Here is a 26,204-nt window from a genome sequence, read left to right as displayed (position 1 = left end):
ATCACAGACTTCCCTCTCCCCAGCCACTTCGTCTAGCTCTTCCCGGGGGATCCCGAGGCGTTCCCAGGCCAGCCGGGAGACATAGTCTTCCCACCGTGTCCTGGGTCTTCCCCGTGGCCTCCTACCGGTTGGACGTGCCCTAAACACCTCCCTAGGGAGGCGTTCGGGTGGCATCCTGACCAGATGCCCGAACCACCTCATCTGGCTCCTCTCGATGTGGAGGAGCAGCGGCTTTACGTTGAGCTCCTCCCGGATGGCAGAGCTTCTCACCCTATCTCTAAGGGAGAGCCCCGCCACACGGCGCAGGAAACTCATTTCGGCCGCTTGTACCCGTGATCTTATCCTTTCGGTCATGACCCAAAGCTCATGACCATAGGTGAGGATGGGAACGTAGATCGACCGGTAAATTGAGAGCTTTGCCTTCCGGCTCAGCTCCTTCTTCACCACAACGGATCGATACAACGTCCGCATTACTGAAGACGCCGCACCGATCCGCCTGTCGATCTCACGATCCACTCTTCCCTCACTCGTGAACAAGACTCCTAGGTACTTGAACCCCTCCACTTGGGGCAGGGTCTCCTCCCCAACCCGGAGATGGCATTCCACCCTTTTCCGGGCAAGAACCATGGACTCGGACTTGGAGGTGCTGATTCTCATTCCGGTCGTTTCACACTCGGCTGCGAACCGATCCAGCGAGAGCTGAAGATCCCGGTCAGATGAAGCCATCAGGACCACATCATCTGCAAAAAGCATAGACCTAATCCTGCGGTCACCAAACCGGAACCCCTCAACGCCTTGACTGCACCTAGAAATTCTGTCCATAAAAGTTATGAACAGAATCGGTGACAAAGGACAGCCTTGGCGTAGTCCAACCCTCACTGGAAATGTGTTCGACTTACTGCCGGCAATGCGGACCAAGCTCTGGCACTGATCATACAGGGAGCGGACCGCCACAATAAGACAGTCCGATACCCCATACTCTCTGAGCACTCCCCACAGGACTTCCCGAGGGACACGGTCGAAAGCCTTCTCCAAGTCCACAAAGCACATGTAGACTGGCTGGGCAAACAACCTATGCACCCTCAAGAACCCTGCCGAGAGTATAGAGCTGGTCCACATTTCCACGACCAGGATGAAAACCACACTGTTCCTCCTGAATCCGAGGTTCGACTATCCGGCGTAGCCTCCTCTCCAGTACACCTGAATAAACCTTACCGGGAAGGCTGAGGAGTGTGATCCCACGATAGTTGGAACACACCCTCCGGTCCCCCTTCTTAAAATAAAGTCAATAATGCAATTATTAAGAATCAAAAAGTATTGAAAGTATTAAAATACATTTTGGTACCGGTACCAAAATTTTGGTATTGGGACAACCTACAATGTAGTCGATGAGGGCTCTCTATTTTGCTCACAAAACTCTCTAAATAACCAGCCACACCCACCAACAAAACTATTTATGCATATCATTACCTGAATAATAACCAAATATTAGCGATGTTGTTATTACTTATTATCCCTCAAAATGGGTCTGGAATCTCCCCGAATTGATACCGTTTTGATCATATCCATTTATTCGCAAACTTTGGAAGTCTGCGAATAAATGAAAAGAGGCGTATTGTTATGGCACGTTGTGTAAATGGGAAATAAAACCAGAATACAATGATTTGCAAATCCTTTTCAACTTATATTCAATAGAATAGACTGCAAGGACAAGATATTTCATGTTGGAACTGAGAAACTTTTTTTTTTTTTTTTAGCAAATAATTATTAACTTAGAATTTAATGACATCAACAGGTTGCAAACAATGTGGCGGGCCCCGGGGCCAACTTCAGATCTATCAGTTGATTATAATTTTTAAACATTTTTTTCATGTTTTTTTTATGCTCTTTGTCAAAGAAAACATCTTTTATATGGCAAACACACAAAATAGGCAATATTTCCCCACCCCCCCAAAAAATGTATTTCACAGTGGAATATTGAGAGTGAGTTCATTTACCTTCATCATGTCCTCAGAATACAAAGATAAACCACCAGGTAGACGACTCAGACTCAGTTCCAGCTTCCAAACTGTTGAAGAATAAAAAATTAAAATTCAATAATAATAATGAAAAAGAGCAATGTCCAAAAAACAGAAGTAATTGGAGTGTTGAATAGGTCAATAATTCATAACAACATTGATTTTAATTCATTACTATTTTTTGAGCAATGGCAGTTTTAAAAAAACAAAAAAAATCCACAAAAATTATTGAAGATCCTCTGTCATACATTATTTTTAGAAATGATTTTTTCCTCTTTTTATTTTATGCTTTTTTGTCAAAGAAACCCTTTTTTTTAAATATGCAAATACACAAAATATGCAATTTTTTCCTCCAAAAACATATTTCAAAATGGAATATTGATTTGAAGCCTTAAATATGCCGATAATTCATAACAACATTGGTTTTGATTTATTATCACATTTTGAGCAATGACAGTTTAAAACAAATCTTACAAAAACTCTTGGAGATCTTAAAGGGTTCCACACATAAAAGTATTAAAAACAAGTCAAACATTATTTTTTTCGACACTTAAGTCTCTGGATCAAGTTCCGATATATATCAGTCTTTATTATTTTTTCATGTATTATGCTCTTTTTTGTCATAAAAAAATATTTTATATGCAAACCAACAAAATATGGATTGTTTTCTTCCCCAAAAAACATTTCAAAGTGGAATATCTGATGTGAAATAATTGGAATGTTGAATAAGTCAATAATTCCTAACATTTATTTTAATTAATTATAATTTTTTGAGCATTTATTTTAATTAATTATAATTTTTTGAGCATTGGCAGTTTAAAAAAAAATTCCACCAAAATTATTGGAGAACCTATGTCATACATTATTTTAGATTTTTTAATTTTATTTTATGCTTTTTTGTCAAAGAACACCTATTTTTTTATATGCCAATACACAAAATATGCAATGTTTTCCTCCAAAAATAAATTTCAAAGTGGAATATTGAATTAGAGCCTTAAATATTCTAATAATTAATTACAACATTGATTTTAATTCATTATTATTTTTTCAGCAATGGCAGTTTTAAAAAAACAAAAAAAATCCACAAAAATTATTGAAGATCCTCTGTCATACATTATTTTTGAAAATGATTTTTTCCTCTTTTTATTTTATGCTTTTTTGTCAAAGAAAACCTTTTTTTTAATATGCAAATACACAAAATATGCAATTTTTTCCTCCAAAAACATATTTCAAAATGGAATATTGATTTGAAGCCTTAAATATGCCGATAATTCATAACAACATTGGTTTTGATTTATTATCACATTTTGAGCAATGACAGTTTAAAACAAATCTTACAAAAACTCTTGGAGATCTTACAGGGTTCCACACATAAAAGTATTAAAAACAAGTCAAACATTATTTTTTTCGACACTTAAGTCTCTGGATCAAGTTCCGATATATATCAGTCTTTAATATTTTTTCATGTATTATGCTCTTTTTTGTCATAAAAAAATATTTTATATGCAAACCAACAAAATATGGATTGTTTTCTTCCCCAAAAAATATTTCAAAGTGGAATATCTGATGTGAAATAATTGGAATGTTGAATAAGTCAATAATTCCTAACATTTATTTTAATTAATTATAATTGTTTGAACATTCCACCAAAATTATTGGAGAACCTATGTCATACATTATTTTAGATTTTTTTGTTTATATTTTATTATTTTTTGTCAAAGAACACCTTTTTTCTTATATGCTAATACAGAAAATATTAAATATTTTCCCCCCAAAATATATTTCAAAGAGGAATATTGAATTAAGGATAGAAAAAAATTAAGTATGACTTGTTTTTAACACTTTTATATGTGGGACCTTTTAAGCTCTTCGAGACTTTTAATGGGATTGTTTTTAAACTGTCATTGCTCATAAATTAATAATGGATTAAAAACCAATGTTGTTATTAATTATTAGCATATTTAAGGCTTCAAATCAATATTCCATTTTGAAATATGTTCTTGGAGGAAAACATTGCATATTTTGTGTATTGGCAAATTAAAAAAATGGTTTTCTTTGACAAAAAAGCATAAAATAAAAAGAGGAAAAAATATTTTTCAAAAATAATGTATGACACAGGATCTTCAATAGTTTTGGTGGATTTTTTTTTTTTAAACTGCCATTGCTCAAAAAATAGCCTTAAATATTCTAATAATTAATAACAACATTGGTTTTTAAGCCATTATTAATTTCTGAGCAATGACAGTTTAAAAACAATCTTACTATAAGTCTCAAATATCTTAAAAGGTCCCACACATAAAAGTATTAAAAACATGTCCTACTTAATTTTTTTCGACCCTTAAGTCTCTGGATCAACTTCCGATATATATCACTCAATGTACGTCTTTATTATTTTTTCATGTATTATGCTCTTTTTTGTCATAAAAAAATATTTTATATGCAAACCAACAAAATATGGATTGTTTTCTTCCCCAAAAAATATTTCAAAGTGGAATATCTGATGTGAAATAATTGGAATGTTGAATAAGTCAATAATTCCTAACATTCATTTTAATTAATTATAATTTTTTGAACATTGGAAGTTTAAAAAAAAATTCCACCAAAATTATTGGAGAACCTATGTCATACATTATTTTAGATTTTTTCATTTTATTTTATGCTTTTTTTTGTCAAAGAACACCTATTTTTTTATATGCCAATACACAAAACATGCAATGTTTTCCTCCAAAAATAAATTTCAAAGTGGAATATTGAATTAGAGCCTTAAATATTCTAATAATTAATAACAACATTGATTTTAATTCATTACTATTTTTTCAGCAATGGCAGTTTAAAAAAAACAAAACAATTCCACAAAAATTCTTGAAGATCCTGTGTCATACATTATTTTTGAAAATGATTTTTTCCTCTTTTTATTTTATGCTTTTTTGTCAAAGAAAACCTTTTTTTTAAATATGCAAATACACAAAATATGCAATTTTTTCCTCCAAAAACATATTTCAAAATGGAATATTGATTTGAAGCCTTAAATATGCTAATAATTCATAACAACATTGGTTTTAATTTATTATCACATTTTGAGCAATTACAGTTTAAAACAAATCTTACAAAAACTCTTGGAGATCTTAAAGGGTTCCACACATAAAAGTATTAAAAACAAGTCAAACATTATTTTTTTCGACCCTTAAGTCTCTGGATCAAGTTCCGATATTTATCAGTCTTTATTATTTTTTCATGTATTATGCTCTTTTTTGTCATAATTTTTTTTTTATATGCAAACCAACAAAATATGGATTGTTTTCTCCCCCCAAAAATATTTCAAAGTGGAATATCTGATGTGAAATAATTGCAATGTTGAATAAGTCAATAATTCCTAACATTTATTTTAATTAATTATCATTTTTGAACATTGGCAGTTTCCAAAGAAAATCCACCGAAATTATTGGAGAACCTATGTCATACATTATTTTAGATTTTTTCATTTTATTTTATGCTTTTTTTTTTGTCAAAGAACACCTATTTTTTTATATGCCAATACACAAAATATGCAATGTTTTCCTCCAAAAATAAATTTCAAAGTGGAATATTGAATTAGAGCCTTAAATATTCTAATAATTAATAACAACATTGATTTTAATTCATTACTATTTTTTCAGCAATGGCAGTTTAAAAAAACAACAACAATTCCACAAAAATTATTGAAGATCCTCTGTCATACATTATTTTTGAAAATGATTTTTTCCTCTTTTTATTTTATGCTTTTTTGTCAAAGAAAACCTTTTTTTTAAAATATGCAAATACACAAAATATGCAATTTTTTCCTCCAAAAACATATTTCAAAATGGAATATTGATTTGAAGCCTTAAATATGCTAATAATTAATAACAACGTTAGTTTTAATTTTTTATCACATTTTGAGCAATGACAGTTTAAAACAAATCTTACAAAAACTCTTGGAGATCTTAAAGGGTTCCACACATAAAAGTATTAAAAACAAGTCAAACATTATTTTTTTCGACCCTTAAGTCTCTGGATCAACTTCCGATATATATCAGTCTTTATTATTTTTTCATGTATTATGCTCTTTTTTGTCATAAAAAAATATTTTATAATCAAACCAACAAAATATGGATTGTTTTCTTCCCCAAAAAATATTTCAAAGTGGAATATCTGATGTGAAATAATTGCAATGTTGAATAAGTCAATAATTCCTAACATTTATTTTAATTAATTATCATTTTTTGAACATTGGCAGTTTAAAAAAAAATTCCACCAAAATTATTGGAGAACCTATGTCATACATTATTTTAGATTTTTTCATTTTATTTTATGCTTTTTTTTGTCAAAGAACACCTATTTTTTTATATGCCAATACACAAAATATGCAATGTTTTCCTCCAAAAATAAATTTCAAAGTGGAATATTGAATTAGAGCCTTAAATATTCTAATAATTAATAACAACATTGATTTTAATTCATTACTATTTTTTGAGCAATGGCAGTTTAAAAAAACAACAACAATTCCACAAAAAATATTGAAGATCCTCTGTCATACATTATTTTTTTATAAAATGATTTTTTCCTCTTTTTATTTTATGCTTTTTTGTCAAAGAAAACCTTTTTTTTTTAAATATGCAAATACACAAAATATGCAATTTTTTCCTCCAAAAACATATTTCAAAATGGAATATTGATTTGAAGCCTTAAATATGCTAATAATTAATAACAACATTAGTTTTAATTTTTTATCACATTTTGAGCAATGACAGTTTAAAACAAATCTTACAAAAACTCTTGGAGATCTTAAAGGGTTCCACACATAAAAGTATTAAAAACAAGTCAAACATTATTTTTTTCGACCCTTAAGTCTCTGGATCAAGTTCCGATATATATCAGTCTTTATTATTTTTTCATGTATTATGCTCTTTTTTGTCATAAAAAATATTTTATATGCAAACCAACAAAATATGGATTGTTTTCTTCCCCAAAAAATATTTCAAAGTGGAATATCTGATGTGAAATAATTGGAATGTTGAATAAGTCAATAATTCCTAACATTTATTTTAATTAATTATAATTTTTTGAGCATTGGCAGTTTAAAAAAAAATTCCACCAAAATTATTGGAGAACCTATGTCATACATTATTTTAGATTTTTTCATTTTATTTTATGCTTTTTTTTTGTCAAAGAACACCTATTTTTTTACATGCCAATACACAAAATATGCAATGTTTCCTTCCAAAAATATATTTCAAAGTGGAATATTGAATTAGAGCCTTAAATATTCTAATAATGAATAACAACATTGGTTTTTAATCCATTATTAATTTTTGAGTAATGACAGTTTAAAAAAAATCCAACTAAAAGTCTCGAAGATCTTAAAAGGTCCCACACTTAAACACAAGTCATACTTAATTTTTTTCGACCCTTAAGTCTCTGGATCAACTTCTGATATATATATATATATATATATATATATATATATATATATATATATATATATATATATATATATATATATGAGGTGGCGACTTGTCCAGGGTGTACCCCGTCTTCCGCCCGATTGTAGCTGAGATAGGCGCCAGCGCCCCCCGCGACCCCGAAAGGGAATAAGCAGTAGAAAATGGATGGATGGATGGATATATATATATATATATATATATATATATATATATATATATATATATATATATATATCAGTTTATTTTTTGTTTGTTTTATGTTCTTTTTGTCATTTAAAAAAAAAACGTTTTTATATGCAAACACACACAACATGCATTATTGTCTTCCAAAAATAAATATCAAAGTTGAATATTTAATGTGAAGTAATTGGAGTGGTGTGTGGGTCAATCACTCATATTTTTTTATTTTTATTCATTATTATCTCTTAGGCAATGACAGTTTTACAGAAAAAAACAGCCTGCATGGCAGCGTTGTGTTATTAGAGTGAACACTGCAACTTTTTCTCAGCACAATTCACTCGCTTTCTCTTTTATTTCACTCTGTTTTTTTTTTTTTATTCTTTTTTTTTTTTTTAAATAGTGTTACCATTGACTTGAATGATTGTTGTCCCTTCAACAAGATCAGAATGTTGGCGAAGCGGTGACGTCTTTAGAGGGCAACAGTGTTGTCTATTTATGATGGATTTCCAAAATGAGACATCTCTTGAAAAAATTCAAAAAGACTGGGAAACAGAAGACATATTTTATATTTGTATTATTTTTTTTTCTCTTTGTTTTTTGTTGGGGGGGAAGTGTCTGTTTCTCAGTGCCTGTATTATGATTTATCAAATGAATAAATAAATATTGTAAAAAAAAAATATATATATATATATATATATATATATTTATTCTATTTTTGGGGGGGAGACAGTGGGGGCGTGTCTGTTTCTCAGTGCCTGTATTATGATTTATCAAATGAATACATATATATTGTAAAAAAAAAAAATATATATATATATATTTATTTTATTTTTGGGGGGGAGACAGTGGGGGCGTGTCTGTTTCTCAGTGCCTGTATTATGATTTATCAAATGAATACATAAATATTGTAAAAAAAAAAAAATACATATATATATATATTTATTTTATTTTTGGGGGGGAGACAGTGGGGGCGTGTCTGTTTCTCAGTGCCTGTATTATGATTTATCAAATGAATACATATATATTGTAAAAAAAAAAAATATATATATATATATAAATTTTATTTTTGGGGGGGAGATGGTGGGGGGTGTCTGTTTATCAGTGCCTGTATTATGATTTATCAAATGAATAAATAAATATTGTAAAAAAAAATAAATATATATATATATTTATTTTATTTTTGGGGGGGAGACAGTGGGGGCGTGTCTGTTTCTCAGTGCCTGTATTATGATTTATCAAATGAATACATAAATATTGTAAAAAAAAAAAAATACATATATATATATATTTATTTTATTTTTGGGGGGGAGATGGTGGGGGGGTGTCCGTTTCTCAGTGCCTGTATTATGATTTACCTATCAAATGAATAAATAAATATTGTAAAAAAAAACAAATGTTGTCCCTTCGACAACGTCAGATTGTTGGCGAAGCGGTGACATCATTCGAGGGCAACAGTGTTGTCTCTTTAAAATAGGAATCTAGGATGCACATTTTTGAAATAATGCCTTTCTGATTTATGACAAAATAAAAAAAAAAACTGGGAAGCAGAAAACGTTTTTTTTTTTCTTGTATAATTTTGTCCAGGGTGTATCCGCCTTCGGCCCGAATGCAGAAGGATGGACATTTTTTTATTTTCTCTTTGTTTTTCTCAGTGCCTGTATTATGAATTCCCTATAAAATGAATAAATAAATGTTGTTAAAAAAAATGTAAATAAAATAATAAATTAATTGTTGTCCCTTCGACAACATCAGAGTGAAATCATTAGAGGGCAACAGTGTTGTCTCTTTAAAGTAGGAAAATAGGATGCACATTTTGGAAATAATGCCTTTCTGATTTATGGGGATTTCCAAAATGAGACATCCATACATCCATCCATTTTCTACCGCATGTCCCTTTCGGGGTCTCAGCTCTTGACAAAATGAAAAAAGACTACAAAGCAGTAAAGTTTATTTTTTTTAAACTTTTTTTTTCTATCTTTGTTTATTTTTTGGGGCGCTGTTTCTCAGTGCCTGTATTATGAATTCCCTATCAAATGAATAAATACATATTGTACAAAATAAAAAAATAAATACAAATAAAATGAAATAAAATAAACATTGTTGTCCCTTCAACAACATCAGAGTGTTGGTGAAGTGGAGACGTCTTTAAGATGGGAAATTAGGATGTACATTTTTGAAATGATGATAGGCTGCAGCGCCCCCCTGCAACCCTGAAGGGAACAAGCGGTAGGAAATGGATGGATGGATGCCTTTCTAAATTTATGGGGATTTCTAAACTGAGACATCTCTTGACAAAAAAAAAAAAAACGGAAAGCAGAAAAAATTTTTTTTTTCAAATATATATATATTTTTTCCTGTTTTTCTTTTTTTTTGGGGTGAAGTGTCTGTTTCTCAGTGCCTGTATTATGATTTCCCTATCAAGAGAATGAATTAAAAAAAAAAATATATATATATATATATATAAACAAAATTTAAAAAAGAGGGCAATAATAAATAACAAAGTAATAAAGCAGGAAGCATACTAACTGCAAAGTAGGCTCAAATCATTCATTTTTGTCATTTTAAAAAACTATTTCTAAACCCCCGACAGCTTTGACAATATTACTGTAACCTATTTTTATGGGCTTGCCTCTTTTTTGCGATGTTAAATTCCTGTTATAAGCTGTTATACAGTATATGCCTTGAGCTCTTATTTTGAAGATGGGGAGAGCGGAAGTGGTGACACATTGTAATGTAACTGAGGGTTGATAAATGTTGCCTATACTGTGTAAAAATGACAAAATAACAAACACACAGGTTCCAGTTTTACACGAGGACCAGTTTATTTCCATTCTTTTCAAAACACCCCCGTTCCACTACACCGTGTCACCACTTCCGCTCTTAGCGCCTTCAAAATAAGACCTCAAGGCATATACTGTATGACAGGGGTCACCAACCTTTTTGAAACCAAGAGCTACTTCTTGGGTACTGATTAATGCGAAGGGCTACCAGTTTGATACACACTTAAATAAATTGCCAGAAATAGCCAATTCGCTCGATTTACCTTTAACTCTGTTATTATTAATAATTAATGATATTTATCTTTGTGGAAACACTGATCATCTTAATGATTTCTCACAAAAATTATATATTTTTGATGACATGTTTTAAATAGGTTAAAATCCAATCTGCACTTTGTTAGAGTATATAACAAATTGGACCAAGCTATTTTTGTAACAAAGACAAATCATTATTTCTTCTAGATCAGGGGTGCCCATTACGTCGATCGCGAGCTACCAGTCGACCGCGGGGGGTGTGTCAGTCGATCTCGAGCCAGGCTTTTAAAAAAAATAGACCTAAAAATTAGTGATCATCAATCTTCACCAAGACGTCACTTAAATGACATTCACGGTACCGGAGGGTCTTGTGAGATGACGCTGGCTGCTGCAAGATCATTATTATGAAAATATGACCGAGAGGAAGGTGAGAAACACTTTTTGTTTCAACAGACTCTCGCGCCGTACCTTCCGTCAAAACTCTAAAGGCCGACTGCACATTTCCTATCTTCACAATAAAAGCCCTGCTTAATGCTGCCTGCGCTAACTAAATACAGAGTCTCGGAAAACTGGCGTACACAAGCGATCCCTCAGAAAGCTGGCGTGCACATCACTTGTGCACGCCAGCTTTCCGAGACTCTTATTTTGTTAGCGCAAGCAGCATGAAGCAGGGCTTTTATTGTGAAGATAGGAAATGTGCAGTCGGCCTTTAGAGTTTTGACGGAAGGGACGGCGCGAAAGTCTGTTGAAATAAAAAGTGTTTCTCGCCTTCCTCTCTGTCATTTTTTCATAATAAGGAACTGGCAGCAGCCAGCGTCATCTCACAAGACCCTCGGGTGCCGTGAATGTCAATCAAGCAAGCTACGGAATTTGCCGCCAATGTTTTTCTTGTAAAGTGTATGGAAGCTGGATGAATTAGATGCCAAAAACCAACCACTTTCATGTGGTATTGTACAGAAAGGACAACTTTTTTTCTCCTCCATTTGAAAATGTGGGCGTTATCCTCATTACTGTCTGATTCCAATCAATGCAAGTCATCAGAATCAGGTAATACACCAACTTATATTCATGTCTTCGTGAAAGAAAGACATCTATATGTGTTACACATGCTTGTATTATCATTAAACACATTTAACTTGTTTACAAGAATGTCTCTTTCATAAATAAATAAATATAAGTGATATATATAAATGAGGTAGATCCCCTCGAGTTGGTCAATTGAAAAGTAGCTCACCTGCAGAAAAAGTGTGGGCACCCCTGTTCTAGATTTTCCAGAACGAAAATTTAAAAAGAAATTCAAAATACTTTGAAATAAGATTTAAATTTGATTATACAGATTTTCTAGATTTGCCAGAATATTTTTTTGGAATTTTAATCATAAGTTTGAAGAAATATTTCACAAATATTCTTCGTCGAAAAAACAGAAGCTAAAATGAAGAACTAAATTCAAATGTCTTTATTATTCTTTACAATAAAAAAAATAAAATACTTGAACATTGATTTAAATTGTCAGGAAAGAAGAGGAAGGAATTTAAAAGGTAAAAAGGTATATGTGTTTAAAAATCCTAAAATCATTTTTAAGGTTGTATATTTTCTCTAAAATTGTCTTTCCGAAAGTTATAAGAAGCAAAGTAAAAAAATAAATAAATATATATCTAAACAAGTAAACACCAAGTCTTTAAAATATTTTCTTGGATTTTCAAATTCTATTTGAGTTTTGTCTCTCTTAGAATTAAAAATGTCCAGCAAAGCGAGACCAGCTTGCTAGTAAATAAATAAAGTTTTAAAAATAGAGGCAGCTCACTGGAAAGTGTTGCTATTTGAGCTATTTTTTAGAACAGGCCAGCGGGCGACTCATCTGGTCCTTACGGGCTACCTGGTGACCCCTGCTGTATTACACAGGCCAAGGCAATTATTTTGACTTGGGGGGCCACATTTAGAGAAAAAAATGTGTCTGGGGGCCGGTATATCTATTATAGTGAACACTAATACAAAACCTCACAATAATGTCCAATTGAATGCTAAAACGTTATAACAGACCGCCTTAAAAAACATAGTGGAATTTCAAACGTTTCTATGAAGGATAAAACACTGAAAATTGACCAAATATGAACGTCACACCCCCTTTCGATCGGCACATTTTACAATCAAGTGAAACGCAACAAACAGTGAAAAATGAACGTGAAGCGTACAAAATAAACCCACCTACAATCTGATATATCTGATACATCACTAAGCTTTAGAACTTTGTTGTGAAAATCTCCTTCCGCGTCTGTGGAAACGCTCCCCACCCACACTGCTTGGTGCCTCGTCTGAGCTGCCGTGACTTACATTACCGTAGCAACTAATTAGATGACCATAATAACTAATTAGATTACCATAGTAACTGGTGTATCATCTGTAAGTGCAGATTCCAACCATAGAAATACTTAGTATTAGGGGTGTGGGGAAAAAATCGATTCGAATACGAATCGCGATTCTCACATTGTGAGATTCAGAATCGATTCTAATTTTTTTTTTTAAATCAATTTTTTTTTTTATCAATCCAACAAACCAATACACAGCAATACCATAACAATGCAATCCAATTCCAAAACCAAACCTGACCCAGCAACACTCAGAACTGCAATAAACAGAGCAATTGAGGAGAAACACGAGACAGAACAAACCAAAAGTAGTGAAACAAAAATTAATATTATCCACAACAGTATCAATATTAGTTATAATTATATAAAATCCCTCATTGACATTATCATTAGACATTTATAAAAATTCAAAAAAAGAACAAAAGTGTCACAGTGGCTTACACTTGCATCGCATCTCATAAGCTTGACAACACACTGTGTCCAATGTTTTCACAAAGATAAAATAAGTCATATTTTTGGTTTGTTTAATAGTTAAAACACATTTACATTATTGCAATCAGTTTATAAAACGTTGTCCTTTACAATTATGAAAGCTTTCAAAATAAAATCTACTACTCTGCTAGCATGTCAGCAGACTGGGGTAGATCCTGCTGAAATCCTATGTATTGAATGTATACAGAATCGTTTTGAATCGGAAAAATATCGTTTTTGAATCGACAATCGCGTCGAATCAAAATCAATCAATCAATCAATGTTTATTTATATAGCCCCAAATCACAAATTTCTCAAAGGACTGCACAAATCATTACGACTACGACATCCTCGGAAGAACCCACAAAAGGGCAAGGAAAACTCACACCCAGTGGGCAGGGAGAATTCACATCCAGTGGGACGCCAGTGACAATGCTGACTATGAGAAACCTTGGAGAGGACCTCAGATGTGGGCAACCCCCCCCCCCCCCCCCCCCCCCCTAGGGGACCGAAAGCAATGGATGTCGAGCGGGTCCAACATGATACTGTGAAAGTTCAATCCATAGTGGCTCCAACACAGCCGCAAGAGTTCCGTTCAAGTGGATCCAAGACAGCAGCGAGAGTCCCGTCCACAGGAGACCATCTCAAGCGGAGGCGGATCAGCAGCGTAGAGATGTCCCCAACCGATACAGGCGAGCGGTCCATCCTGGGTCCCGACGAGCGGTCCATCCTGGGTCTCGACTCTGGACAGCCAGTACTTCATCCATGGTCATCGGACCGGACCCCCTCCACAAGGGATGGGGGGACATAGGAGAAAGAAAAGAAGCGGCAGATCAACTGGTCTAAAAAGGAGGTCTATTTAAAGGCTAGAGTATACAGATGAGTTTTAAGGTGAGACTTATATGCTTCTACTGAGGTAGCATCTCGAACTGGGAGGGCATTCCAGAGTACTGGAGCCCGAACGGAAAACGCTCTATAGCCCGCAGACTTTTTTTGGGCTCTAGGAATCACTAATAAGCCGGAGTCTTTTGAACGCAGATTTCTTGCCGGGACATATGGTACAATACAATCGGCAAGATAGGCTGGAGCTAGACCGTGTAGTATTTTATACGTAAGTAGTAAAACCTTAAAGTCACATCTTAAGTGCACAGGAAGCCAGTGCAGGTGAGCCAGTACAGGCGTAATGTGATCAAACTTTCTTGTTCTTGTCAAAAGTCTAGCAGCCGCATTTTGTACCAACTGTAATCTTTTAATGCTAGACATGGGGAGACCCGAAAATAATACGTTACAGTAATCGAGACGAGACGTAACAAACGCATGGATAATGATCTCGGCGTCTTTAGTGGACAGAATGGAGCGAATTTTAGCAATATTACGGAGATGAAAGAAGGCCGTTTTAGTAACGCTTTTAATGTGTGACTCAAAGGAGAGAGTTGGGTCGAAGATAATACCCAGATTTTTTACTGAGTCACCTTGTTTTATTATTTGGTTGTCAAATGTTAAAGTTATATTATTAAATAGAGGTCGGTGTCTAGCAGGACCGATAATCAGCATTTCCGTTTTTTTGGCATTAAGTTGCAAAAAGTTAGCGGACATCCATTGTTTAATTTCATTAAGACACGCTTCCAACTGACTACAGTCCGGCGTGTTGGTCAGCTTTAGGGGCATGTAGAGTTGGGTGTCATCAGCAAAACAATCGATATATAATCGAATCGCGACCCCAAGAATCGAATCGTGGGACACCCAAAGATTCGCAGCCCTACTTGGTATCGTTGAAGACTTACAGTCGTTGAAAACATCACCGCATATTATAATGGCAGCTACGCCTTCCATCTTAAAGATCTAAAAAAATTATTTGGGAATGTACGGCGGGCCAAATTGAAAAAGCTCAACAGGCCGCATGTGGCCTTAATTTGCCCAGGTCTGGTATAACAGCTTATGACAGCAATTTAAAGGCCTACTGAAAGCCACTACTACCCACCACGGAGTCTGATAGTTTATATATCAATGATGAAATATTAACATTGCAACACATGCCAATACGGCCTTTTTAGTTTACTAAATTACAATTTTAAATTTCCCGGGAGTTTCGTCTTCCAAACGTCGTGTAATGATGACGTGTACGCAAGACGTCACGGGTTTTAAGGAAATATGAGCGCTGCACACACACACAGCTAAAAGTCGTCTGCCTTAACGGCATAATTATACAGTTTTTTGGACATCTGTGTTGCTGAATCTATTGCAATTTGTTCAATTAGTATTGGAGAAGTCACAGTAGAATGATGGAGTTGGGAAGATTTAGCCTTTAGCCACACAAACACACGGTGATTCCTTGTTTAACCTTCCTCTTGTGTTAGCTTTCTGTTACCATCTCTAATGTTAACGGGTCGGTTTTGATCCATGTCTTAAATCAGCTGTAAAATACACTAAAAACGATTATCTATCATCCAATTTGTTTCTCATTTCTTGGTTACCTTGTTAAGCTTCCTTATCCATGAAAATATTGGTTTTAATATTTTTGGAATGGGCCATTGGGCCTTTTTTTTGCCAGTATACCCCTTGATTTCAATAAAAAAAAAATGGTAAAATTAACTTTATAAGAATCTTATAAATAAATAAAAGGTTGTTGTGTTACCTGTGTAACGATCTGTCACTTACTTTCTGATAGTTTTTCGTGTTTTGTACTTTGTTTCCTGTTCAGTGCTCTTATTTTGTCATACTTCCTGTTTACTCCGCTGAGCACTGTTTTTGTCACACTCGCCGTTGATTGGCAGCGGTCCTCAGCTGCGGTCAATCAACAGGTCTATTTATGTTTCACTCGAGCACTCCTCAGTGCTCGAAGTTAAAACCATGTTGGGAACATCTCCATGCAAGACTGCTTTCTGTTTATATCTTTTACTTTGATGAAATTAAAATCATCTTACCGGCTTTCTGCTCTCCTGGATTCTTGCATACTTGAGGTCACACAACTGCAGCCATGCGACATCCCAACAGTAACTTCGAGCCAGAAAATTGTGACCTCGCGAGAATCCCTGTCGGCAATCCTCAGCCGACGTTCTGGACCGCACAATTCCTGGAGGACTTGAAGGCCAGGTTTGTGCGGTCCCAGCCTACAGACGCGGACCCTCTCCCCGCGGCAACGCCACCGGCTTCGGCTCTCCGACCGGCGCGTCCCCCGCCGCCATCTTTCCTCTCGGCTCAACGGCTGGCTACGGCTCTCCGACCAGCACGTCCGCCACTTCCTGCATGCCTCGCGGCTCCCGCGGCAACGCTACCGGCTACGGCTCTCCGACCGGCGCGTCCTCCGCCGCCATCCTTCCTCTCGGCAACGCTGCCGGCTACGGCTCACCGACCGGCGCGCCCGCCTCCTCCTTCACGTCTCGCGGCTCCTGCGGCTCCGTCGCCGACTGCGGCTCCCCGACCGGCACGTCCGCCGCCGCCATCCTTCCCGTCGTCTGCTGAGCTGCTTCTCCCTGCTCCTACGCAGCTTCCAGCGGCTGCTCCCCGGCTGCTCTTTTTGCCAGCTCCCGCTCTCTTTTTTGGTTCGCCGAGAGCTCCAGTGGAGCCCACAGTGAGGTCGCTTTTGTCCTCCTGCTGGGACTTGGCACGGGACGTGTCTTCGTCCCTCCTCCTGGTCCCCTCCCGCCCGTCCCTGGTTTTCGCACCGGGGGACTCCGACGAGCAGGCACGTTTTCCCGCATGTGTGAACGGTGTCTGGCAGCCACCTAGTGGAGGGGGGCCCACTATACACTGCGGTGCAGCCAGGCACACACCGCTGTCACCCCCGCCAGCGTCTCCTTCCACGGAGACATCTACGTCCCTAGCGGGCTTTCGCACAGCTCCAACGCCGGCTCCACGCCGAGCCCCAACGCCGGCTCCACGCCGAGCCCCAACGCCGGCTCCACGCCGAGCCCCAACGCCGGCTCCACGCCGAGCCCCAACGCCGGCTCCACGCCGAGCTCCAACGCCGGCACTACGCACGGTTCCAACGCCGCCAAGAGCAGCACCACGCCGGGCTTCGTCACCGCCGGCATCCGCTATTCCTCGGCCAGCATTTGCTGCTCCTCGCCCGGCGTCATCTGCCGCTTTCACGCCGCCGATGACATCTGCAACAATCACGCCGCCGATGACGTCTGCCGCTTTCACGCCGCCGATGACGTCTGCAACAATCACGCCGCCGATGACGTCTGCCGCTTTCACGCCGCCGATGACGTCTGCCGCTTTCACGCCGCCGATGACGTCTGCCGCTTTCACGCCGCCGATGACGTCTGCCGCTTTCACGCCGCCGATGACGTCTGCCGCTTTCACGCCGCCGATGACGTCTGCCGCTTCGACACCGCCGATGACGTCTGCCGCTTCGACACCGCCGATGACGTCTGCCGCTTCGACACCGCCGATGACGTCTGCCGCTTCGACACCGCCGATGACGTCTGCCGCTTCCACGCCGTTGATGACGTCTGCCGCTTCCACGCCGGCACCAACATCGGCTCCTCAGCCGCCTCCTGCAGAGGTATCTGTTTTGGCTGCAGCCCCCACCGCTTTGTCTGCTGTCTCCGGGCCTGCTTCAGCGCGCCCGCCTCCACGTCAGCCGCGGATGTGGCCGTGCCCTGGGCGTCCTCCTCGCGGGATGCACTCGTCTCTTTTTCGGCCAATGATGTGGCTGTTCCGTGGCCGCCCGCCCCGCCAGTTCCAGCGGCGCTCTACGCGCCGTCGCCACCTGACTTTCCCTCGCTGGCTGCGGGGACACAAGGTTTGGCGACCTTCCACCAAATCCTCCTTCCATCCTCCCTTACTTTGTGGACATTTTTTTCCATTTTTCTTTTCCAGGGAACATCTGGTATCTGTTCCTTGAGGGGGAGGTCCTGTAACGATCTGTCACTTACTTTCTGATAGTTTTTCGTGTTTTGTACTTTGTTTCCTGTTCAGTGCTCTTATTTTGTCATACTTCCTGTTTACTCCGCTGAGCACTGTTTTTGTCACACTCGCCGTTGATTGGCAGCGGTCCTCAGCTGCGGTCAATCAACAGGTCTATTTATGTTTCACTCGAGCACTCCTCAGTGCTCGAAGTTAAAACCATGTTGGGAACATCTCCATGCAAGACTGCTTTCTGTTTATATCTTTTACTTTGATGAAATTAAAATCATCTTACCGGCTTTCTGCTCTCCTGGATTCTTGCATACTTGAGGTCACACAACTGCAGCCATGCGACATCCCAACAACCTGACTATTACTGAGGGTTATTAGAACATATATCTTATCTTATCTCTTGTTTGTTTTATTTATTTTTTCATTTTAATAATTTTGAGACTGAGTTGACCTCACTGCAAACAAAGACTGGCATGTCTGGACATGCCAGTCTTTGTTTTTTTTGTACAGGATAACAAGGTAAAATGAGAATCCCCTAAAGCTCACATGATACGGAGAGGAGCAGTTTTGGCTCTAATTATTGCTTGATAATCTTATTTTTATAACTAGGTCGAAACCGACCCTAACAACACCAAGGTCATAATTTCATCCAGAGCATTTTATAATTTAGTGAAAAACCAAACACATGTTTTGTTTTGTTGAAATAGAGGTTCCTGACAAAGTCAAAAAGCCTTGATGCAAAAAAAATAAATTTATATGGTTATTTTATGCATTTAAAAACTAAAACACTAGACAATGGTTAAAATTCACCGAGTTGAAACTTTACTATGGATTAGAGCGGACATGGATCCCGACCACTCGTCAACCAGCAGGTTTTGGTTAGAAAATTGAGGTTAAAAATATCAGCTGATATCAGCTGAGCGTGCGCCTCCCGTTGACTGCCGTCGACTTCCCCGAGACACTGCGCGTCAACAAAGGCCGTGGACGTACACTTCCGACTATCAGGTACTATTAAACTCATTAAAACACTAGCAACACAATAGAAAGATAAGGGATTTCCCAGAATTATCCTAGTAAATGTCTCTAAAAACATCGGAATCCGTCCCAATGCAATCGCGTTTCTTTTTTTTTCCTAGTCCGTCGCTATTAATATCCTCAAACACGAATCTTACATCCTCACTCAAATTAATGGGGAAATTGTCATTTTCTCGGTCCGAATAGCACTTTTTGTTGGAGGCTCCCTTTAAAAACAATGTGAATATGTGAGGAGCCATCAAACATGTGAGATCATCGTCTGCAACTTCCGGTAGAGGCAGGGCTTTTCTCTTAGCACCGAAAGTTGCAAACTTTATCGTGGATGTTCTCTACTAAATCCTTTCAGCAAAAATATGGCAATACCGCGAAATAATCAAGTATGACACATAGAATGGACCTGCTATCCCCGTTTGAATAAGAAAATCTAATTTCAGTAGGTCTTTAAGAATAGGTTACATTCAGAGGTGGGTAGAGTAGCCAGAAATTGTATTCAGATAAGAGTAGTATTACTTTAGAGATTTATTACTCAAGTAAAAGTAAGGAGTAGTCCTCCAAATGTTTACTTGAGTAAAAGTAAAAAGTATGTTGTGAAAAAACTACTCAAGTACTGAGTAACTGATGAATTACCTGCTTGTTTAATGATTACGGCAACAAATAATGCACAAAAACATAAAAATAGCAATGAGCAAATTCAGAGCCAGGAATATCTCTTGAGCAACTAAAACAATAATATATATTAAATAATAGTACATTAAAATAAAAAGAATAAGGCACATTGAGCCACAATAATTTAACTTGACACTTTTATTAGTAGATTGCACAGTACAGTACATATTCCGTACAATTGACCACTAAATGGTAACACCCCAATAAGTTTTTCAACTTGTTTAAGTCGGGGTCCACGTTAATCAATTCATGGTACCAATATATACTATCAAATATATACTATAAGGATTCTGGCGCAGTGGGAGAGTGGCCGTGCGCAACCCGAGGGCCCCTGGTTCAAATCCCACCTAGTACCAACCTCGTCACGTCTGTTGTGTCCTGAGCAAGACACTTCACCCTTGCTCCTGATGGGTGCTGGTTGGCGCCTTGCATGGCAGCTCCCTCCATCAGTGTGTGAATGTGTGTGTGAATGGGTAAATGTGGAAGTAGTGTCAAAGCGCTTTGAGTACCTTGAAGGTAGAAAAGCGCTATACAAGTACAACCCATTTATCATTTATCTATCAACATAATACAGTCATCACACAAGTTAATCATCATAGTATGTACATTGAATTATTTACATTATTTACAAAACGGGGGGTGAGCCGAGGAGCTTTGGTTGATATCAGAACTTCAGTCATCAACAATTGCATCAACAGAGAAATGTGGACATTGAAACAGTGTAGGTCTTATTTAGTAGGATATGTACAGCCAGCAGAGAACATAGTGAGTTCAGATAGCATAAGAACAAGTATATACATTAGAAGTACTTATGAGTTGTTTATAATCCGGGGAGATGGGATGTGAATGGAGGAGGGTATTAGTAAAGTGTTGAAGTTGCCTGGAGGTGTTGTTTTAGAGCGGTTTTGAAGGAATATAGAGATGCACTTCCTTTTATACCTGTTGGGAGTGCATTCCACATTGATGATTACTACTTACGTATAAAATACTACACGGTCTAGCACCATCCTATCTTGCCGATTGTATTGTACCATATGTCCCGGCAAGAAATCTGCGTTCAAAGGACTCCGGCTTATTAGTGATTCCCAAAGCCCAAAAAAAGTCTGCGGGCTATAGAGCTTTTTCATTTCGGGCTCCAGTACTCTGGAATGCCCTCCCGGTAACAGTTCGAGATGCTACCTCAGTAGAAGCATTTAAGTCTCACCTCAAAACTCATTTGTATACTCTAGCCTTTAAATAGACTCCCTTTTTAGACCAGTTGATCTGCCGTTTCTTTTATTTTTCTCCTATGTCCCACTCTCCCTTGTGGAGGGGGTCCGGTCCGATCCGGTGGCCATGTACTGCTTGCCTGTGTAACGGCTGGGGACATCTCTGCGCTGCTGATCCGCCTCCGCTTGGGATGGTTTCCTGCTGGCTCCGCTGTGAATGGGACTCTCGCTGCTGTGTTGGATCCGCTTTGGACTGGACTCTCGCGACTGTGTTGGATCCATTATGGATTGAACTTTCACAGTATTATGTTAGACCCGCGCGACATACATTGCTTTCCTCCTCTCCAAGGTTCTCATAGTCATTATTGTCACCGCCGTCCCACTGGGTGTGAATTTTCCTTGCCCTTATGTGGGCCTAACGAGGATGTCGTAGTGGTTTGTGCAGCCCTTTGAGACACTAGTGATTTAGGGCTATATAACTAAACATTGATTGATTGATTGATTGATGTGGCATAGAAAGAGAATGAGTTAAGACCTTTGTTAGATCGGAATCTGGGTTTAACGTGGTTTGTGGAGCTCCCCCTGGTGTTGTGGTTATGGCGGTCATTTACGTTAACCTTCCTCTTGTGTTAGCTTTCTGTTACCATCTCTTATGTTAACGGGTCGGTTTTGACCCATGTTTTAAATCAGCTGTAAAATACACTAAAAACAATTATCCATCATCCAATTTGTTTCTCATCTCTTGGTTACCTTGTTAGGCTTCCTTATCCTTGGAAATATTGGTTTTAATATTTTTGGTTTGGGCCATTGGGCCTTATTTTGTCAGTATACCCCTCAATTTCAATTTTTAAAAATGGTAAAACGAACCTCAAGAGAATCATATAAATAAAAAAAGGTTGTTGTGTTACCTAACTATTACTAAGGGGTATTAGAACACATCTCTTAAATAAATGTGTTTTGTTTATTTTTTCATTTTAAGAATTTTAACTATAGTAACATCTATGGTGTTACGGGTCAATTTCGACCCATATATATTTACTTCAAGAAAAAGGCTAAAAAGTATTTTTTTCAGCAACAGAAATCCAACATCAAACAAACAACCAATCAAGCAAATGAAACCAAGAGAAATAGATTACTAGTTCCAAAACTAATAAAAAAACAAAATCAGATTGGCAAAAAGTGACACTTTTAGTGTCCGTCTTTTGTTTGTTTTTGTACAGGATAACAAGGTAAAATGAGAATCCACTAAAGCTCACCTGATTGGGAGAGGAGCTGGCTGTCAATGTGTTCAGTTTTGGCTCTTATCATTGCTTTATCATCTTATTTTTATAACCGGGTCGAAACCGGCCCTAACAACACCAAGGGCATAATTTCTACCAGAGTATTTTATAATTTAGTGAAAAAAATTAAAATGTTTTATTTTGTTGACAAAGAGGTTCCTGACAAAGTCAAAAAGCTTTGATGCAAAAAAATAAATGTATGTGGTGTTTTTATGCATTTAAAAACTAAAACGGGTCAGTGCCGACCCTAACACAAGACGAAGGTTAAGGAAGTAGTTTGACATGTACTTCGGTGTCAAGGAGGTGTAGCGGATGATCAAGTATGACACATAGAATGGACCTGCTATCCCCGTTTAAATAAGAAAATCTAATTTCAGTAGGCCTTTAAGAATAGGTTACATTTCTTTTACTACACGCACTGGGACTGTTAAAATTTTGCTGCGGGCTTCAAACGGCCCGCGGGCCATACTTTGTTCACCCCTGCCTTAACATACTTGTTGAAGCGACATTTAAAGTGCGGGGTCCAGCTTCCCGCCGGGGACGCCATGGAGCGTGTAGTTCCCGGCCTCATCTCCCGACAACAAGCCGCTTCCCCTCGCCTCCGAGCAGAGGGCGGTCCGTCATGAGGACCCTGCTAGCGTTAGCTAATACTCTGCAGTTTACTGCGAGGGCTGCCCGGCGAGGAGCACGCCATGGTGTAGTCTGCTTGTTTCCCGCCACGGCGCGTTGCTACTCACCCCCGGTGACCGGTGGCGACTTTTCCTGCGAGACCGGGACGGTCTTTTGTCCGGACTCATGTTAGACTTCCACAGCGGGCTCGAATGGGATTTACCCAGCTAGCCGCAGCTAATGCTAGCTTCGCGGCCAACCGGTTCGCACTAGCTCTCTGACACAAGGTAGTTAGCCACATTCACAGCTTGTTTACTTTATTTTCGTGAAAGCAACACGTAGATAAATGACACACGGAGTCCGAATCCGTGCCTTATATGGAGTTTATACTGTTTTTTTTTGACAAGTCCACACCGCTAATGACAACTTGGCTAATAGCATGGTTAGCTCCAACCTAGCTACGAGTAGCACAACATTCAACTAAGTTCAAGTTAAAGTGCCAATGACTGTCACTCACACACTATTCATCCATCCATTTCCAACCGCTTGTCCCTTTTTGGGTGGCAGGGGGTGCTGGAGCCTATCTTAGCGGCATTCGGGCGGAAGGCGGCGTACACCCTGGACAAGTCGCCACTACTAAGCGTGGTGAAATTTGTCCTCTGCATTTGACTCATCTCCTTGTTCACCCCTCCTAGGGAGGTGAGGGGAGCAGTGAGCAGCAGCGGTGGCCGCGCCCGGGAATTATTTTTAGTGATTTAACCCCCATAGGGGCTTCACGGTGGGAGAGGGGTTAGTGCATCTGCCTCACAATACGAAGTTCCTGCAGTCCTGGGTTCAAATCCAGGCTCGGGATCTTTCTGTGTGGAGTTTGCATGTTCTCCCCGTGACTGCGTGGCTTCCTCCCACCTCCAAAGACATGCACCTGGGGATAGGTTGATTGGCAACACTAAATTGGCCCTAGTGTGTGAATGTGAGTGTGAATGTTGTCTGTCTATTTGTGTTGGCCCTGCGATGAGGTGGAAACTTGTCCAGGGTGTACCCCGCCTTCCGCCCGATTGTAGCTGAGATAGGCGCCAGCGCCCCCCGCCACCCCAAAAGGAAATAAGCGGTAGAAAATGGATGGATGGATGGCTTTAACCCCCAATCTTATATTAGCAACATATCATTTTAACCGGCAAATTCCCTGACAAAATGAAAATTGCAAAAGTTGAACCAATTCATAAGAAGGGAGACATACACCAGTTCACTAACTACAGACCAGTTTCATTACTTCCACAATTCTCCACAAACATAGAAAAACTATTCAATAGTAGATTAGAGACATTTATCAATAAAAGAGGGACGCTCGCGGAGAACCAATTCATATTTAGAGCAAATATCTCGACTTCAATAGCATTAATCAAAATAACAGAGGAAATTACCAATGCAATAGACGGTAAGGAATGTGCAGCCGCAGTATTCATGGATTTAACAAAAGCATTTGACACAATCATGATATTTTAATTCAAAAACTAGAACGTTATGACAGAGGTTTGGTCTTGAGCTGGATAAGAAGTTATTTAACCAACAGGAAGCAATATGTGAAGATGGGTGAAAATAGTTCAACACGATTGGATATATCTTGTGGCGTACCCCAGGGATCAATACTGGGACCAAGATTGTTCAATCTTTATATAAACGATATTTGCAAAGTTACAAAAGACTTGAAGTTAGTTTTTTTTGCAGACGACACAACTGCTTTCTGTCCAGGAGAGAACACACAGAAGATAATACAAATAATAACGGAAGAAATGAATACATTAAAAAAATGGTTTGAGAAAAACAGGCTATCCTTGAATCTCAGTAAAACTAAAATAATGCTATTTGGTAACAGTAGAAAAGAGCACCAGACACGAATACAAATAGATGGAATAGATATCGAAAGGGTAAAAGAAACCAGATTTTTGGGAGTATTAATAGATGATAAAATGAACTGGAAATCTTGTATACAAAACATAAAACATAACGTAGCAAAAAATATTTCAATAATGAATAAAGCAAAATACGTCCTGGGCCAAAAATCACTTCATATTCTCTACTGCTCGCTAGTGTTACCATATCTGAATTATTGTGCAGAAATATGGGGAAACAACTACAAATGTGCGCTACATTCGTTAACTGTGTTACAAAAAAGATCGATTAGAATAATACACAATGTTGGATATAGAGAACATACAAACCCTTTATTTATTGAGTCAAAAATATTAAAGCTCGATGACTTGATAAAATTGCAAACGCGGAGAACCAATTAATATTTAGAGCAAATATCTCGACTTCAATAGCAATCAAAATAACAGAGGAAATTACCAATGCAATAGAGCAGGGGTCGGGAACCTTTTTGCCTGAGAGAGCCATGAAAGCCAAATATTTAAAAATGTATTTCCGTGAGAGCCATATAATATTTTTTAACACTGAATACAACTAAATGTGTGCATTTTTAAGTAAGACCAACATGTTTAGAGTATAATAAATCTCCAATTCTTTTTAATAACATTCTTATTCTGAAGTTAACCAATAATAAATCGAATACTTCTTACCATTAATGCGACTTCTTGAACAAGTCTGGTGGAAAACGGATGGATGGATAAAATGCATTTTGTATTTTGAACGTTATTTTTAGCTCTGTGCTTACTAGCGGAATTATTCATAATTATCGTGTTAAGCCAGGGGTGCCCACCGCACACTGAAAAATCAGAGCAAGCGGGGGCCATTTTCATACATTTTTATTTTAAAAACCAATACAATATATGTATAAAAAATATGCATTTGGGCCTCCACTCAGTTATGATCCCGGGGACCCCAAAGGGTTTTGGTAAAAAAAAATATTACAAATGTGTCATTATTCAGTATTATAATTTTTATTATTATGCAAGTTTTAAATCTCTAGATCAACATTAGAAAAAAAAATGGAAAAAACACTAAATATGCAATATTTTCACCCAATAAGTTTTTTAGGTGGGATGTTTGAG

The 26,204-nt window shown here is 37.8% G+C and overlaps 2 protein-coding genes across 5 annotated transcripts in view; both read left to right on the top strand.

Moving 5' to 3' along the window:
* LOC133545263 (BMP/retinoic acid-inducible neural-specific protein 3-like) overlaps positions 1-26,204 on the top strand; it is a 1,164,151-nt gene that overhangs the window by 428,778 nt on the left and 709,169 nt on the right. The gene's annotated exons all lie outside the window — the stretch shown is intronic.
* The window catches only part of LOC133545094 (phosphatidylinositol 4,5-bisphosphate 3-kinase catalytic subunit alpha isoform), a 95,551-nt gene continuing 92,510 nt past the window's right edge, over positions 23,164-26,204 (top strand). The window contains exon 1 of the mRNA XM_061890429.1: positions 23,164-23,483. The gene's annotated coding sequence lies outside the window, so the exon portion shown is untranslated. The remainder of the gene's footprint in view (positions 23,484-26,204) is intronic.

This window comes from Nerophis ophidion, linkage group LG28 (assembly GCF_033978795.1).
Source record: "Nerophis ophidion isolate RoL-2023_Sa linkage group LG28, RoL_Noph_v1.0, whole genome shotgun sequence".
NCBI classification, from domain to species: Eukaryota; Metazoa; Chordata; class Actinopteri; order Syngnathiformes; family Syngnathidae; genus Nerophis; species Nerophis ophidion.
Note: the sequence above shows the minus strand (reverse complement) of the source record. Positions and strands in the feature narration are given on the sequence as shown.